This window comes from Nicotiana sylvestris, chromosome 10, assembly GCF_000393655.2.
Source record: "Nicotiana sylvestris chromosome 10, ASM39365v2, whole genome shotgun sequence".
NCBI classification, from domain to species: Eukaryota; Viridiplantae; Streptophyta; class Magnoliopsida; order Solanales; family Solanaceae; genus Nicotiana; species Nicotiana sylvestris.
Genome location: NC_091066.1, coordinates 23282911 through 23303082, shown reverse-complemented (window position 1 = coordinate 23303082; position 20172 = coordinate 23282911).

The window sequence follows — 20172 nt, the reverse complement described above, 5'->3', positions numbered from 1 at the left end:
GCCGAAATATCCGAACTCGCTCAAAACTCACCCCGAAACTCATCCGAGGCCCCCGGAACCTCAACTAAATGTACCAACACATCTCGTAACATCATACGAACTTAGACCCCACTTTCAAATCACTTCAAACATCGCTAAGACCATGAATTAGATGCCCAAATGCATGAAAATCACTATGAACTTCAAGAACCTTTAGAATTGCAACCAAGCATCTGACCCATATCAAATCAACTCCAAACGACACCAAATTTTGCAGGCAAGTCCCAAATGATATAACGGAGTTGTTCCAACTTTTGGAATTGCATTTCGACCTCGATAATATAAAAGTTAACTATGGGTCAAACCTCTCCATTTTCCAAACTTCAACTTTTCCAACTTTCACCAAAATGCCTCAAATTACCCTACGGGCCTCCAAACCAAAATCCGAATACACGTCCAAGTCTAAAATCACCATACAAAGCTACTGACATCATTCAAAACTCATTCCGGAGCCGTTTACTCAAAAGTCAAATTCTCTTCGCTTAAGCTTCCAGGACTATATTCCTTCTTTCCAATTCGACTCTGATTCATCCAAAAACTGAATCCAACCTTGCACACAAGTCGATATACATAATGTGAAGCTGCCCTTGAACTCAAATTGCCGAACCGGATGCAATTGTTCAAAACGACCAGTCGGGTCGTTACAATTGGTAAGCTGATATATGCTGATGAGTGTACTACTAAGAAGATAAGGGTGTCCTTTGCTAGAATGCTCATTGAGTTTAATGTTACAAAACCTCTACCTAATGAGATTAGTGTTATGAATCCAAATGGGTAAGTAGTTGCACATGGTGTGTATTGTGATTAGAGGCTTGGTTTCTGTGAGTAGTGTCAAGTAGTTGGGCACAACTGCAAGGCTACCAAGAGGCCAAATAATCAAGTGGATAACCAGCAGGTGAAACAACTTATGCAGAAAAAAAAAGTCTAAGAAGGTGACTATGGAATGGAGAACTAAGGGACCTATACAACAAGAGATGCAGCAGACTATAGTAATGAAGCCAGCTGATCAGCAGACTACAACAATGAAGCCAGCTGATCAATAAACTATATATGTAGCCTCTACCAGCAATATTCCTAAGCCTATCTAAAGAAAAAATATGACTCCATCTCCTACTATTGCTAATGTGTCAAATGAGAATCATAGAAGGAAACAAGTGACAGGGAGTCATGAATTCAATATGATAAACTTCCTTCTATTGTCTGCTGTTACAGTGAAAACACTTTTGATGTGCTACCTTGTGGACCTTGTGATATATACAACTTGCCTCTGGATAGAGATGGAGGCCATTTTACATGCTAATTAACTGGTTGTTTCGGAATGTAAGGAGAGTCAATAAGAGATATAGGCAAAAAGAGCTGCACCAATATATTAAGGCTAAGAATATCAAATTAGCAGGACTGATTGAAACAAGAGTCAAGGAGCATAATTCATGCAGAATAAGCAAAGTTATTGCACTTGGATGGGATGTTAGGACTAACTACCCAACATGCTCAAAATGGTAAAATTTGGCTTATATGGGATCCAAGATGGTACACTATAAATGTATTAACAGGTGCACAATTCCTACACTGTCACATAAGAGATTACACTAGGAAGCTGAACTCCTGTTTGAAAGTGATTTATGGATACAATACTGCGGAACAGAAGAAAACTTATGGGCTGACATGCAAGGGCTAGCCACAACTATAACTACAACATGGCTAATCTATGGAGATTTCAATGTTGTTATATATCCTCAAGACAAGTTGTTGGGCAACCCAATCACATATGCTGAAACTCAGGATTTCACTAACTGTATTCAAGCTCTACAGATCAGTGAATTATCATGGAAATGTGATTATTATACCTGGTCCAATAAGCAACATGGATCAGATAGGGTAAGTAGCAGAGTTGATAGGGTCTTTGGTAATTTTAAATGGATGATGCAATGGGGACATGTACAGACTGAATATGACTTGCCACTTATCTCTGATCGTTCACCTATGATGATATCTATAATTGTTGCTGCTAAGGATGGCAAAATTCCATTAAGATTTCTCAATGTATGGGCAGAATATGCCAGTTTCTTCCAATAAGTGCAAGATGTACGGAGACTGCCACAAAAAGATTGGAAGATGAAGAGTATCTGGTTGAAACTTAAAACATTAAATCTTAAGCTTAAGGCATTGAATAATTAAGAGTTTAAATCTATTACTATGAATATTGAACAAGCCAGAAGTGAACTGCAAAATATACAGGAATAAATTGCTTCTTAATACTCTGAATTTTTATTGGGTCAAGAGAAAACTATGCTGAATCAGTTAGAGAAATAGTCCCTCACTGAGGAGAGTGTAATGAAGCAGAAGTCCAGGGTCAGGTGGATTAAACTTGGTGATTTAAACACCAATCTTTTTTTTGCTATAGTCAAAGAAAGAACTCAGAAGAAACAACTTAGGGAGCTTACTTCCCTTGATGGACAGGTATTAAAAGACCCTGAGGAGATAAAGCAAGAGATCATCAACTTTTATAAATCTCTAATGGGAGCTGCTGCACAGTTCCTTCCTGCCATTAACAGAGAATCCATGAAGCAAGGACATACCCTTACACAGCAACAAAAACTCCAGTTGTGTGTAGATGTTACAGACTAGGAAATTATTGAGGACTACATGTTATAGGTGATGACAAGGCCCCATGTGTAGATGGTTATAATTCATAATTCTTCGAAAAAAACTTGGCACATTATTAAGAAGGAGGTTTGTGGAATTGTGAAAGATTTTTTTACCTATGGTATGGTAGGATGTACAAAGATATTAATTGTACTACCATAATCTTAGTTCCTAAGGTTGACAAGCCTACTACAGTAAAAGAATTTAGGCCTATAACATGTTACATTTTACTGTATAAACTCATATTTAAAGTTTTAGCAGCAATATTACAGAAAATCATTGCAATAGTGATTAGTGAGAATCAGGTTGGATTTATACCTGGCAGAAGGATGGCTAGCTGATAATATTATTCTAGCTCATGAGTTAGTCAAGTCATACACAAGGAATCATATCTCTGATAGATGTATGATCAAGATTTATTTGTAGAAGGTTTATAATTTAGTAGAATGGATCTTTCTGGAGCAGGTAATAGAGACACTGAGATTCCCTACAAAATTCACAGGTCGGGTACTTGAATGTGTCAAAACTATCAATTATACCATCCTGGTGAATGGATAAACTACTATTCATTTTGATGCTGCTAAGGGACTTAGGAAAGGGGATCCAATCTCCCCATTTCTATTTGCAATTGTCATGGAATACCTCATTATAAGCTTAAATAGATTAAAAGGAGACAAAGCTTTCAAATATCATCCAAAGTGTGCTAAACTAGGCATCACTCATCTGAGTATTGCTGATGATCTACTTTTGTTTGCCAGAGGTGATTTACAATCAGTTATTGCCTTGTATAGATATTTCAATTATTTCTCTCAAACTTCAGGGCTTCAAGCTAATTTAGGCAAAAGTTCTGTTCACTCTGGAGGAGTTTCTCAGGCTGAGAGAACAAGGATCTTGCAACACTTGGGATATAGACAAGGAGAATTGCCTTTCAAGTACTTAGGCATACCACTATCGACAAAGAAGATTTCACTAATTCAATGGTAACCTCTTATTCAGAAAATAGTGACAAGAGTGTCTTTTTGGACAGCTAAGAATTTCTCAAATCCAGGGAGAGTGCAATTGGTGCAAAGTGTACACTTTGGCATCCAGGCTTACTCGGCTCAACTACTCTCTCTTCCTATTAAGGTCCTGAGACTTATTGATGCCTATTGTAAAAGCTATACTTTTTCTGTTGATAGTAATGTCACTAAGAAGTCACTGGTAGTATGAGAAAAGATATGCACTCGAAAGTCTGTAGGTGGTTTGAACTTAGTCAACCTCCAATTGTGGAACAAAGCTACAATTGCAAAAGTTTGTTGGGATCCTGCAAATAAACAAGACAGACTTTGGATCAAATGGATTCATACCTACTACATCAAAGGCCAACAACTTACACATATTGTTACATCTTGTGTTTTGTACGTTAAAGCTTCGTCTTCAGTTAATCGACGTAGACTTGGAGATGAGATTACCTTGAGGTTAATGTATTTATGCTATTTATAACAAACGATAAGTAAGCGCCATGAAGGATAAAGAGTACACGAATTAAAGAAAATGAGTTTCGTTGAAGGTGGCCGATTTGGGATAAAATACGGGTCGAACGATAATACCCGATAATTATGGACTAGTACCATGCAAGGTACCATATGACCACTGTAGTATGATGTATAAAGTATATTAAAAATAATTATAATCTTAAGTAATTTGAGATAATTATTAATTATGCGGGTAATTGGTTAATTATCGGATAACGGGACATTACCTAGTTAATTATTAAAATATAAGATAAGACTAACACACCTCCCCCCCCCCAAAAAAAACATGGTAGCAAATAAGCTAACCAAACATATGACTAAGGGCCATATTAGCTTAGGTGGTAAGACTTTAACGTATAAAAGAGTTACTTAGTCTCTTAGTCGTAAGATATAAATCTCTTAGTAATAGAAATCATATACTTTCTTTCAAATTCAAAAGCACTTCAAGAACAGAAGCTAAAACCCAAATCATGTATCACTTTAGCATTCTAATGAGTTGCCAAATACAAGGCCTTTCGTTAGCCACTATTATGATTTTCAACAATAACGTGAATTGTTGCAACTAAAGGAAATCCAACGAGAATTGTTAGCAACATAAAATTTTGCGGTTCTAAAGCAGTACGGTGTAACCTTTACGGATTTTTCCCTACCCATATATGTTAAGGTTGTCCCTTCTTTCTTTTTGGCATGATCCAAGTCATACAGAAGAAACGAACAACCGCACAGTTTTCATAAATGCCTCTATTTATAGAAATACTAGGGGGTCTATGTGTTCTTGATTCCTCATGTGACATATTATTATATCTTCTGTTCATGGGTCTCAAAATAATACGCAGTTGATAAAGTTTATCCGAAGGGAATGTTGAGATTATTAACATATTTTCATGCATCTCATTCATTTATACGTGTACATTGACCCATGACCAAATGACGTTATATACACGTATTTATATGTATATGTATATGGAATATGGGAAAATATTACGGCGTTATATACGCACCACCACCTGATCAGTTGGTATATGTTGTCCACAGTGGCTGAGATAATATGCTACGATGCCCTCAAAGGCTTGATGATATTATGTACACGTATACTTATACATGACACGACATTTATATGCACGTGCATGACATTATAAATATTTTAGAATTTACAAAGTTATTCAGATTTACAGATGAATTTCTTTATTCCATGTTTCATCTATGTCTTACATACTGATTTTCATGGCTTACATACTCAGTACATTTTTCGTACTAACGCCCTATTTCACGGCTGCGTTTCATGCCCGCAGGTACAGGTAGGCAAGCTGACAGTCCCCCTTCTTAGGATCCTTGATCAGCGAGAGTTGGCGTGCTCTACTTGATCCGGAGCTGCTTTTGATTTTGGTACGATATGCTTGTATGTATATATATGGGTATGACGTGGCTCAGTCCCGTCTTTGTATAGTTGTATTTCCATTAAAGGTCTATAGACAGTTATGTATAATTGGATAGTATATGGACTCATCGACTTTGAGTTTTGGGTATATAGTTGTCTATAGCGGCCTTGTCGGCTTGCCCACTGTAATCCTCACGTATATGTATTTATGTCTTTTGGACAGGTTTTCCTCACGCATGTTATTCTCGTAATTCAGCATATATTATTCATGTTTATATCTTAGTCACATGCTTAAGGGTGTTGGACAGGTAGGACTCGGGCACTCGTCGCAGCCCATCGGTTTGGGTCGTGACAAAAGTGGTATCAGAGCAATTCTATCCTACGATTGTCTACAGACCGTGTCTAGTAGAGTCATGTTTATGGGTGTGTTGTGCACCACACTTATAGACAGGAGGCTACAGGACATATAGGATGTTACCTTCTCTTTTTATCTTAGATTGTGCGATATAAGAATTCATGTTCCTAACAATATGTTATATTTTCAGCGATGCCTCCAATGACTACAGCCGCCCAAAAAGGAAAGTCCATGGCTGGTGAGACTACTAGTCGAGCGCCATGAGTTACCAGGGCTCGGGGAGAGTCTCATAGTGAGATTCCATCTCAGACTTCACATACCCCGCCCTTTCCAGAAGAGCTCCGAGGGGCACCAGCTCCAGCGCCCGCCCCTGTACGTTCACACCTCAGCCAGATGCACCGGGTCAGGAGATGAGAGATGCTATTCAGCTATTAACTCGATTAGTAGCCGCACAAGCTCGGCGTCAGGAAGTAGGTATTGGTCATGTAGATAGGTTTGTCAGTGCGATGGTTTGTGACTTCATTAGTTTAGACCCTCTGGTATTCACTAGGGCAGATCCAAACGAGGACCCTCAGGTATTTATTAATAGAATGCAGAGGACGTTAAGGGTAATGAAGGCCACTACGACTGAGTCAGTTGAGCTAGTTTCTTATAGACTCCGAGATGTTGCAGTTAATTGGTACGAGTCTTGGGAATTGTCCAAAGGTGAGATGCCCCTCCAGTAGTATGGCATGAGATTACAAAAGCTTTTTTTCGTCATTATCTGCCACCAGAGCTTAGACGGGCCAGAGTTGATAGGTTCTTGACCCTTCAGCAGGGTAACAGAGTGTTTGGGAGTACAGTCTTCAGATTGATTCGTTGGCTAGGTATCCTCACACTATTATATCTAAGATAGAGGATCGGGTTCACCAGTTCATGATGGGATTAGAGTCACACTTGCTTAACGATTGTATGTCGGTCTCGCTTCAGCCAAACATGGATATTTCTCATATTCAGGCATACGCTCAAGGTATAGAGGAGAGTAAGCAAAAATAGAGGGCCGATCGTGAGCATGATAGGGCCCAGAATAAGAGAGCGTGGTCTTTGAGTCCTTCTGGTGAGTTTCAAGGTGGTCAAAGGCAATAGTACCCGAGGTATCCAGCCCAACCATCGGCTAGCGCATCCCCTCAATTTGGCGGTAAGAGATTTGATCGTTCCATATATTTAGGGTCTAGTCAGAATTCCAGGGCCTCACGTTCTCAGTATAGGGGTAAGTCAATTCAGAAGAGGTTGCCCTTTCCATGATGTACTTAGTGTGGTAAGCAGCATGCCGAGCAGTGTCGCATAGGATTGGGTATTTGTTATACTTCTGGTTATTCGGGCCATGTTATGAGGGATTATCTAACGAGAGGCAATGCAAGCACAGCTCAGCTAACGGGATCTGTAGCTGGTTCGTCATCATCAAGGTTCACAAGCATAAATGAGTCATGGTAGAGGTAGAGCATCTAGCTCGAGCGGTCCTTAGAACTGCATTTATGCATTGGCAGGAGGATAAGATCAGGAGTCATCGCTTGATGTTGTTACAGGTATATTATCAGTCTCCTCATATGATGTATATGCACTGATTGACCCGGGCTCCACCTTATCATATGTTACTCCGTTGGTTGATAGTAAGTTTGGAATAAAACCTGAATCGGCTAAACCTTTTGAGGTGTCTACACTTGTTGGGGACTCAGTGATAGCTAAGCGAGTTTATAGGGGTTATATAATAGTAGTTCATAGTCGATCTACCGTAGTGGACCTAATCGAGTTATATATGGTAGAATTTGATGTTATAATGGGTATGGATTGGTTGGCTTCTTGTCATGCCAACGTTGATTGTAGATCAAAGATAGTCCGATTTCAATTTCCGGGGGAGCTTGTTTTGGAGTGGAAAGGTAATACGGCGTCGCCAAAAGGAACATTTATTTCCTATCTCAAGGCAAGGAAGATGAACAGAAAGGGCTCAGGATGTGGAAGTAGAGTCACCAACCATTCAGTCCATCCCTGTGGTTAATAAGTTTCCCGTGACCTACTACCAGATACACATCCAATATCTGTTCATCCCTATAGAATGGCCCCCGCAGAGCTGAAAGAGTTGAAGGAACAACTAAATGATTTTCTTGAAAAGGGATTTATCAGACCTAGCACATCACCATGGGGAGCACCTGTGTTATTTGTGAGGAAGAAAGATGATTCCTTACGGATGTGTATTGATTATAAACAGTTGAATAAGGTGATGATCAAGAATAAGAACCTGCTCCCAAGGATTGATGATTTATTTGATTAGTTGCAAGGTGCCAAGTATTTTTCAAAGATATACTTGAGGTCCGGGTATCATCAGGTAAGGGTTAAGGAGGAAGATATTCCGAAGACAGCATTTAGGACCAGATACGGGCACTTTGAGTTTTGTGTTATGTCGTTCGGTTTGACCAATGCCCTAGCAGTATTCATGGATTTGATGAACCAAGTGTTCAGGCCCTTTTTAGATCTCTTCGTAATTGTATTTATTGATGATATATTGGTATATTCTCGTTCAGAGGCTGAGCATGCAGATCACTTGCGTACTGTGCTCAGAGTTCTATAAAAAGGGAAGTTGTATGCAAAATTCTCTAAATGTGAATTCTGGTTGAACTCTGTAGCTTTCCTTGGGTATATCATTTCGGGTGAAGGCATCCGGGTGGATACACAAAAGATTGAGGTAGTGAAAACTTGGCCTAGACCCACAACACCGACGGAGGTTCGTAGCTTTCTCGGTTTGGAAGGTTATTACAGGAGATTTGTAGAGGGATTTTCTTCCCTTTCAGCACCTTTGACAAAGTTGACTCAAAAGGGAGCAAAATTTCAATAGACCGATGCTTGCGAATGGAGTTTCCAGACATTAAAGGACAGATTAACTTCAACACCGGTTCTAATGCTCCCAAAAGGGACCGATGGTTATGTGATCTATTGTAACACTTCAGGCGTTGGATTGGGTTGTGTGCTGATGCAACATGGTAAGGTTTTAGCTTATGCTTCTAGACAACTAAGAAAGCACGAGAAAAACTACCCGACCCACCATTTAGAGTTAGTCGTGGTGATTCATGCACTAAAAATGTGGAGGCACTTCTTGTATGGCATTCATGTTGATATTTATACGGATCATAAAATCCTCCAGTATATCTTCAAGCAAAAGGAATTGAATTTACATCAAATGAGATGGTTGGAGCTACTTAAAAACTATGAAATTGATATTTTATACCATCTGGGGAAGGCGAACATAGTAGACGACACCCTCAGCCATAGATCTATGGTAGCCTATCATATTTACAGCCAGAAAAGAAGGGAATAGCCCACGAAGTTCATCAGCTAGCTAGTCTTGGAGTTCGGTTACTAGACTCAGGTGATATTGGAATTACTATTCAGGATACGACAACATCCTCTTTAGTAACTGAAGTAAAAGAATGCTAGTACGAGGATCCTGTGTTAGTTCATTATAGGGTACCACCCCTCAGAAGGAGAAGACACCGTTTGAAATTACAGAAGATGGGATCCTCAGATATCGAGGGCGATTATGTGTCCTTAATGTTGCAGGGTTGCGTCGGCAGGTTATGGGAGAAACTCACTATTCTCGTTGTTTTATTCATCTAGGAGCAACCAAGATGTATCATGATATCAGGGATATATATTGGTAGGACAGAATGAAAAGGGATATAGCAGAGTTTGTTGCTTAGTGCCCTAACTGTCAGCAGGTCAAGATTGAGCACCAAAAACCTAGAGATTATTGCAGGCTATGGAGATTCCGACTTGGAAATGGGAAGTAATCAATATGGATTTCATCGTAGGCTTACTTTGTACCGAGCATAAGTTCGATTCAATATGGGTGATTGTTGATAGGCTTACAAAGTCAACTCATTTTCTATCTGTTAGGACTACATATTCCTCAGAGGATTATGCAAGGCTTTATATTAAAGAGATAGTACGACTGCATGGTGTCCCTGTATCTATTATCTCGAATAGAGGATCTCAATTTACAACTAACTTCTGGAGGTCCTTCCAAAAAGGATTGGGGACTCAAGTAAGTCTTAGTACAACATTTCATCCCATACAGACGGACAGGCTAAGTGTACTATTCAGACACTTGAGGATATGTTATGATCTGGTCTGATAGACTTCAAAGGTAGCTGGGATGATCATCTGCCGCTTATTGAGTTCGCATATAATAATAGCTACCATTCTAGCATTCAGATGGCTCTATACGAAGCTCTTTACGGATGGAAGTATAGGTCGCCTATAGGGTGGTTCGATGTTGGGGAAACTACGTTAGTAGGACCAGAATTGGTACAACAAGCAATCGGGAAAATTAAGCTTATACAAGAAAGGTTATTAGCAGCTCAAAGCCGTCAGAAGTTTTATGCAGATAATCGATGGCGAGACTTGGAATTTTAGGTTGAAGATTGGGTATTCCTAAAGGTATCACCGATGAAAAGCGTTATGATGTTTGGAAGAAGGTGAAAACTTATTCCTCGGTACATTGGACCATATAAGATCATACGCAAGGTAGGCCAGGTAGCATATGAGTTAGACTTGCCTTCTGATTTGGAATCTGTACATCCAGTTTTTCATGTGTTTATGCTCCGTAAATGTATCGGAGATCCTTCCAGAGTTGTGTCAGTTGACGACGTTCAGGTCACAGAGCAGCTATCATATGAAGAAACTCCCATTGCTATATTAGACAGATAGATTCAAAGATTGAGAACTAAAGACGCAGCTTAGGTGAAAGTACTTTGGAGAAACAACAATGTGGAAGAAATGACTTGGGAGGCCAAGGAGGACATGAAGTCTAGATATACCTACTTATTTCCTCCTCCAGAGAAGGGTCCGACTGAGACGTCATAACCTTAAGGTATGTGTATGGATTCTTGTGTTAGTTATTATCATTGGTCGTGTAAGGCCATTGTTGTTATTGATGACCATGATACTATGTGGCGTTGAATTATTGGGTTTCTACAGGAAGAGTTAGTGGTAGTGTTGTTACAAAAGTGACTCTGCCAAATTTATATAGATCCCGGGGAGTTGAACATTCGAGGATGAATGTTTCTAAGGGGGAAGGATGTTACATCTCGTGTTTCGTATGTTAAAGTTTTGTCTTCAGTTAATCGACGTAGACTCGGGGATGAGATTACCTTGAGGTTAACGTATTTATGATATTTATAACAAGCGATAAGTAAGTGTCATGAAGGATAAAGAGTACACGAATTAAAGAAAATGAGTTTTGTTGAAGGTGGCCGATTTGGGATAAAATACGGGTCGAGCGATAATACCCAATAATTATGGACTAATACCATGCAAGGTACCATATCACCACGGTAATATGATGTATAAATTATATTAAAAATAAGTAAAATCTTAAATAATTTGAGATAATTATTAATTATGCGGGTAATTGATTAATTATCGGATAATGGGACATTACCTAATTAATTATTAAAATATAAGATAAGACTAACAACCCCCAAACGTGGCAGCAAATAAGCTAACCAAACATATGAGGGTCATATTAGCTTAGGTGGTAAGACTTTAACGTGTAAAAGAGTCTACTTAGTCTCTTAGTCATAAGACATAAGTCTCTTAATAATAGAAATCATATACTTTCTTTCAAATTCAAAAGCATTTCAAGAACAAAAGCTAAAACCCAAACCATATATCACTTTAGCATTCTGATGAGTTGCCAAATACAAGGCCTTTCGGTAGCCACTCTTATGATTTTCAACAATAACGTGAATTATTGCATCTAAAGGAAATCCAACGACAATTGTTAGCAACGTAAAATTTTGCGGTTCTAAAGGAGTAGGTGCAACCTTTACGGATTTTCCCTACCCCAGGTATGTTAAGCCTATCCCTTCTTTTTTTTGGCTTGATCCAACTCATACAAAAGAAACGAGCAAGTGCACAATTTTCATAAACGACTCTATTCATAGAAATACTAGGGGGTCTCTGTGTTCTTGATTCCTCATGTACATATTATTATATCTTCTGTTCATGGGTCTCAGAATAATACACAGTTGATAAAGTTTATCCGAAGGGAATGTTGAGATTATTAACATATTTTCATGCATTTCATTCATTTATACATGTACATTGACCCATGAACAGATGGCGTTATATACGCGTATTTATATGTATATGGGATATGGGAAAAGGTTACGACGTCATATACGCACCACCTGATCAGTTGGTATATGTTGGTGATATTGCCCTCAGTGGCTGAGACAATATGATGGGATGCCCTCAGAGGCTTGATGATATTATGTACACTTATACCTATGCATGACATGACATTTATATGCACGTGCATGACATTTTAAATGTTTCAGAATTTACAAAGTTATTCAGATTTACAGATGGATTTCTTTATTCCATGTTTCATCTACGTCTTTTACGTACTGATTTTCATGACTTACATACTCAGTACATTTTTCGTACTGAAGCCCTATTTCACGGGGCCTGCGTTTCATGTCCGCAGGTGCAGGTAGGCAAGCTGACGGTCCCCCTTCTTAGCATCCTTGATCAGCGAGAGTTGGCGTGCTCCACTTGATCCAGAGCTGCTTTTGATTTTGGTACGATATGCTTGTATGTATATATGGGTATGAGATGGCCCAGTCCCGTCTTTGTACAGTTGTATTTTCATTAGAGGTCCGTAGACAGTTATGTATAGTTGGATAGTATGTGGCCTCGTCAATTTTGAGTTTTGGGTATATAGGTGTCTATAGCGGCCTTGCCGGCTCGCCCACCGTAATCCGCACGTATATGTATATATGTCTTTTGGACAGGTTTTCCTCGCACATATTATTCTCGTAATTCAGCAGATATTATTCATGTTTATATCTTAGTCACATGCTTAAGGGTGTTCCACATGTAGGATTCGGGCTCTTGTTGCGGCCCATCGGTTTGGGTCGTGACATATATGATAGTGCTTCAGCAAGCTTGTTGGATGATTTGACAAATATTCGATGCTAGAAGCACTTTGAGTCAAATACAAGGATTTAATGTTAGGAAGAGCATGATTAGGCACATATATCTACAACTCATGGGAGATAGACCTCGAGTTCCTCAGAAATGCTTAGTGTTTCAGAACACTGCTAGGCCTAAAGCTCCGTTTACTATGTGAATGCTGCTACAAGGTAGGCTCCTCACTATAGATAGGCTACAAAATGGGGAATGACTGTGAATTCACAATGCATATTATGCCATGGTCACGAGAAAAACAGGGAGCATTTGTTTGTCAAGTGTGCTTTTGCTCAAAATATCTAGAACAAGATTGGATACTGGATGCAACAGGACTATAGAATGGCAGCAACTTGGGAACAACATCTACAATGGACATTGCAGAATGCCAAAGGGAGATCTCAAATAGCAAAAGTCTTTCGGATGGTCTATGTAGAAATCTCACATGCCATCTGGATAGAAAGGAACTTGAGGATTTTTTAAAAGAAGAGTAGGGATTGGACTACCATTGCACGAGAGATAGTCTACACTTGCACCATTAGAGCCAGAGGCGAAGCCAGAAATTTAAGTGTATGGGTTCTGTCGTTTTGAATTTTAAGACAGGTCCGCGACCTCAAGCTAATATACATAATTACAATACTAAGAAACGAGTACTAATATTTAATTTTTATTTAAAAAGTAACGACCACTTAATATTATCGTTATAATTATACTTGACGACTTGTCAGATTTTGTAAAAAAAAATGATCACATCATTAGGCAGGTCTTTAAGTTTCAACATTTTATTCTCTATATAACAAACTAAACAATCATTCAAAAAGTTATCACCAGTGCAAACTTCATAAAACTAAAAGTTCTTTCTACAATTGCAGTAGCCAAAGAAAATATCAAATTTCAAGTAAATAATCAAGTCTTCATATCTCGTGAATATTTGGAATCAAAATTTTTAAAACCAAGTTAATATTTACTTAAAAAATCAAAAGATATCACCGGTGCAAAACTTCATAAAACTAAAAGTTCTTTCTACAATTGTAGTAGCCAAGGAAAATATCAAATTTAAGCAAATAAACAAATCTTCATATCTCGTGAATATTTGGAAACAAAATTTTTAAAACCAAGTTAATATTTACCTAAAAAAATCAAATGATAAAAGGAAGGCAAACAAATAAAAGTAGAAAAGAAGATGGAATAGCAGGGATGGACCTTGAAGAAAAATATGACAATTTGGTATTTTTGATTTTGATTTTAAACAATGACAAAACTTTCTAAAACCTTAACTCTTCTGTGGAGAATCGACCCCGTATGGTGCGCGCTCATAAACTGTTTCCGAACCAAGAACACTTACCACGGAACCCAGAGCCCTTTTGTTATTGGGTTTGCCGTTCTATAGTTATATCTTTTCGATAAATTTTTCAATGCAAATACAAGGTTCGAGAAAAAGTCACTCGGTTCGCCCGAACCTACACTCACTACACTCACTACTGTAGCTCCGCCCCTGATTCTATGTACATAGATTAGTGCAAAGTTTGTTTTTTGGGTAATTTGTATGCATGCATACGTAGGCTAAGTTTGGAGGCTGTAACAAAGCTACGGTTTTACTACTGGTGATCAATATAAAGAATGGTTAATTACCCCAAAAAAAAAGATATTATTTTTTTATTTGTCTTTCAAAAAGAGAATAATATCTTTTTTAATTTAATAATTTTAACTTAAACTTCTTATTTTACTCTTAATGACAAACTTTTAACCATACAAAAGGTTTTGCTGGTACTTGGCAATAGTGATATCATTATGTTTTATAGCTAGCTAGCCTATTGGAATATGTAAACTGTATAGCAAAATATTATTACTTTCTTATTAACTTTCTGAAAATTGAATTGTGATATATAATAAAGCAACAATACTAGTTATGTAGCATGTCAAATCACTTAACCAAATTATTACTGAAATTGCTTGATAAAGGCCTTAGTGCAATAAGGGTATTCATATTAACCAGTATTGTTCCTACATGTATTTAGTACCTTTTAAGTCATGCGAATTAAGTTATATAATTTAATAATGTATACCATGCACTAACTGGACATACGGTTTAGACATATTTTGGTATTATCTAATTTACGATTTTTGTCAAATTATTATGATATTTTTATATCATATTTATGCACCACTTAATTCATTTTATTCAAATTAGCGGACGTGATATTTGCTTTGGGTTATTGAGATGTCGATGTCCAATTTTTAATCAATACCACAATAATTAGTTATTTAGTGTAGAATAAATATTTTTATAGTGTTAGTTCATATGAACTTACAAATATGATATCACTAGAGCACTAATTGGTTTTATGCATGTAATCATTATAAATTGGCATTATTTTTAAAGCTTGGGGTAAGACATGGATTTGAATCCTGATAGAGTTTCAAGTCATTATCGTCAAACATGCCTTTACATGGGTAATACATTGGATTCGAGTCCCAATGCACCATATTGATGGTATAATGATGACTAAAGAAAAATAATATATTTTTCATTAAAGGCATGAAGATTGTCCCACTTGATTTGCTTCATTCTTGAAGTGAATGTGGTAGCAGTACATAATAAGTTTAAATGAAGACATGTGGTTGAACAATGAACGTGGGCTTTCCAAAGATCAAAATAATAATAATCATCACTATGATTTTAAAAGAAAACAATAAGGGCTCTCAAAATAGTCCTTCAAAATGTGAAGGCAATGCTTACCATAAAATTGGTATGAAAATAATAAAGCATGTCGCTGATTATGATCCATTCCTTGAAGAGAATGTGACTTGTGATAAGCATTGAGAATGCAAACTCATTCCTAAAAATGTGGCAATATGTGATAAAAGCAATGAATAAAGACATGCAGTTCATGATTATATGAATACCACACAACTCACCTCTAAGGGAGGTTTGAGTGAAATAAAGAGAATAAATATTATTGTGTGGTTACATAAATATGTCATTGGTCGCGTACATGTGATACGCCAAATATTATTTTGTCATGCCTTACAAAAGTTATTAAAGTCAAAATTAAAGCAATAAATGATTTTGCTTATGATGATTTTGACCATGACAATTTATTATAATATAAGTTTCTCCGTGAAGGAGACATTCATATGAATGGTTTGATAAAAGATCGTGTAGTACAAAATTTGTTAAGAGCTCCGGATGAATAAAATTATTCATGACATTGATATTGTAAAGTCTCAGAAGAAACTTTTTGAGTTTCAAATGTACAAGTCAAAATGATTATCATATTGAGACAATAAATGAAAGGAAGATTGAATATATTCATATTTCTATAATCATATCGGGTAAATATGAAAGGTTACCTTGTTTTATTTTTATTTGTACTACACAAATATAAGCATGATGCTTTAATCATATGCCACAAGTAAACTAGAGGTTTACTAAAACAAATATTAGTTGGCATAACCGGTTGACCATCCCGGTTCAATTATGATGCGAAAAAAAATTAATTGAGAATTACATTGGCATATATTGAAGAATAGAAGATTCTTCAAGAATTCTCTTATGCTGCTTATTCTCATGATATACCAGTTAAGGTAGGGATTGCATCCCTTGATTTATGGAACAAATAAAAGGTGATAAATATATGGGCTCAGTCACCTGACATGTGGACCGTTTACTATTATATGGTTTTAATAGATGCATCTATTATATGGTCACATGTGCATTTGTTATCAACTTGCAGTTTGGCTTTTGCAAGATTGCTTGCTCAAATTATTATAGCACAATTCCAGAATATAAATTATGATAATTTATCTTAATAATACTGGTTTAAATCCAAGTTGGTTTAGCAGAAATTGTATGCCTCCAGTTATAGCTAAATCATTGGTTATGAGAACAAAACTCTCAAAAAACGAAATTTTGTATGAGATGTATTATTTAATATACAACAGCACTTGTACGCATCTAGCCAAGTTATGAAAATTTCTTCCTATCACAATCGGTTCAGGGTCAGGAACCAAATAATTTCTATATAGAAATATGAATGTGTTATATGATTTAATTATTCCACCACAATGCACAAAGATGTGTTCCCAAAGAAAGTTGGGAAATGTGTTGGTGATCCCAACATTAGGGGGAGAAAATGGGCAGCTAAGAAAGTGATACGTGAAATGAATTATTATGAATACATATAGATCCCCGTACAAGAAAATATGAACTTGAAGTTCAAGTGATAATTCATTTACAAATTATTGCCAGACGTATTTGCTGACCCAAAGCTAAATGTCATATTTCAGCTGCTAATGCTCCAAATAGAATAAAGTCCATGGGGGACAGAGTGTATGCCACGCATAAAGCGTAACAGACCAATCGGTTCCAAAGATAAAACTCCTTGAAGAAGGAGAGGGACAAATATTCAAAATGGTCATAAAAAGGAGGCAAATGCTCTAGAAGAGCACCACGACATAATATTTCATAAGACCTCATGGGAGAGGCTCAGGTACCTGAAATAATGAGATAAAGAGATCTCAATAAGTTATGTCTTTATTAGATAATAATTGAACCGATATAAAATGATCGTCGGCGATATTGTTAACATAATGTAGCGCTCAATATTATTAATATTGACGAGGATCTTGAGCTCAAATCTGTCATGAAATTTGGACAGATAAATAATTGGCCAAATGAAAAATACGCAATGAAAGTTGACTTCACTTGAAAAATATAAAGTTGGACGGAGTCCCAACACCTGAAAGTATAAATTCAGTGGAGCTAAATGTGTTTTTGTGCGAAAAAGGTCAAGTCGATAGACATAAAGATGACTTGTGTCACAAGAATATTTGTAAATATCCTGGCATTGATTATATAGAGACATGTTCTCTTGTGGTGGATGTAGTCATTTAAGATTTTAATCTGGCAATACATGAAAAACTTGATATGCATATAATGGAAATCATTGAAGGATTTAAATTGTTCAGAAGCATATAAAAGTTTTCGAGAAACTTGTTCAATAAAGCTTCAGAAATCTTTATACAGATTGAAACAATCAGGTCGTATGTGGTACAATCGCCTGAGTGAATACCTGTTGAAAGAAGGTTACATTTATGATCCAATTTGTCCTTGTGTTTTTATAAAAAAGTCTAGATCTGAATTTGTTATAATCGCCGTGTATGTTGATGATTTAAATATCATTGGAACTCCTGGGGAGATTTCAAAAATAGTAGACTGTTTGAAGAAAGAATTTGAAATGAAAGATCTTGGAAAGACAAAATTTTATCTTGGTCTACAAATTGAGTATATGAAAGATGGAATATTTGTCCATCAATCAACATATACCGAAAAGTTTTTAAAGCGATTCTATATGGATAAAGCACATCCATTGAGTACCCCGATGGTTGTGAGATCACTTGATATAAAGAAAGATCCATTCTGACCTCATGAAAATGATGAAGAGCTTCTTGGTGTCGAAGTACCATATCTTAGTGCAATTGGGGCATTAATGTATCTTGCCAATAATTCCTGACCAGATATAACTTTCTCAGTAAGCTTATTGGTAAGATTTAGTTCTTCGCCAACACAAAGACATTAGAATGGTATTAAACATATATTCAGATACCTCCAAGGGACCATTGATATGGGTTTATTTTATTCAAATGAATCCAAGCCATCATTGATTGGTTATGTAGATGCAGGATGTTTCTCTGATCCACACAAAGGTCGATCTCAGACAGGCTATTTATTTACAAATGGAGGTACAACCATATCATGGCGTTCAACAAAACAAACTATGGTTGCTACTTCTTCAAATCATGTAGAGATAATAGCCATTCACGAAGCAAGTCAAGAATGCGTTTGGTTGGGATCGATAACTCAACACATTCAGCAAATGTGTGGTCTTTCTTCGAAAGAGAATATTCCAACAATATTACATGAAGACAATGCTGCATGCATAGCTCAATTGAAAGGAGGATATATCAAAGGAGATAGAACAAAGCTCATTTCACCGAATTTTTTTTCACTCATGATCTTCAGAAGAATGGTGAAATAGATGTACAACAAGTTCGTTCAAGTGATAATTTGGCTGATCTGTTCACTAAGGCATTACCAACATCAATATTTGAAAAGCTGATATATAAGATTGGAATGCATCGTCTTCGAGACATTAAGTGATTTTTCATCAGGGGGAGTAACTACACGCTGCACTCTTTTCCTTAACCAAGGTTTTGTCCCACTGGGTTTTCCTGGTAAGGTTTTTAATGAGGCAGCAAGCAATGCATATTATAAATAATTATGTACATCCCAATTTTTTTTTGTAAGTTCTTAATGAGGCACATTATCTTACATGGACATCCAAGGGGGAGTGTTATGAATAGTTTGTACATTGGATACTACATTGGATGCTACATTGGATTCCCATGTTGTGAATAACTTAAAGATTAAATCTCCTACTTTATGTCCATCATCTTTACTTTTTATGCCTATAAAAGGCTATGTAATTGCAATGGAAAGATACACACAATTGAAGAAGAAATCTCTTCCTTCTCTCTATCTCTATTTCTTGTTCATGTTTTACTAAATTGCTTTTATTTTCTTGTTTCATATTGTTACTTTGAGTTATATTTCATAACAGTTCTAAAGTTTTATAGCTATACAAATATGAAAACATATTTATACCACAAGTGTCAATAGTATTGATTATTTTCTTAAACTTATGAAAAGTCAAATTATACCTTATAAATTAAAATGATGGGACTAACAAACTATATCAATTTGAGAAGTTTGAAATTTGATAAAACTATGCAGACAAAGAGAGTTTTTAGCCAAAATTATCCCTTATCTTTAGGGGTAGGCTTAACTTTGTCCTCTTAATATAACCCTTAGCACTATTTGTCCTTTAAGTTTACAAAACTTGAGCACTTTTAGTTTCACTAACAGAAATTATAACTTCAGTTAAAAATTCGCACTAACAGAAACCTAAAATAACTTCAGTTAAAAAACTAACAGAATGTTATTTATAAAAAAAGGAAGAAAAGAAACAGATTCAGCAGAATTGGAGTATCTAACAGAAGAAAAATAATTCTTTGCAACAGCAAAAATAATCTTTATCATGGACAACATTTCAATGATAAAAATGCCTTCAAACAGCAACAGTATCAGTACTTCAGCAGCAAAATCAGCACTCCAACAACTAAAATCAGCATTCTATAAGTAAAAAAAAACATTCAAAGTTCAAAGCTATCAG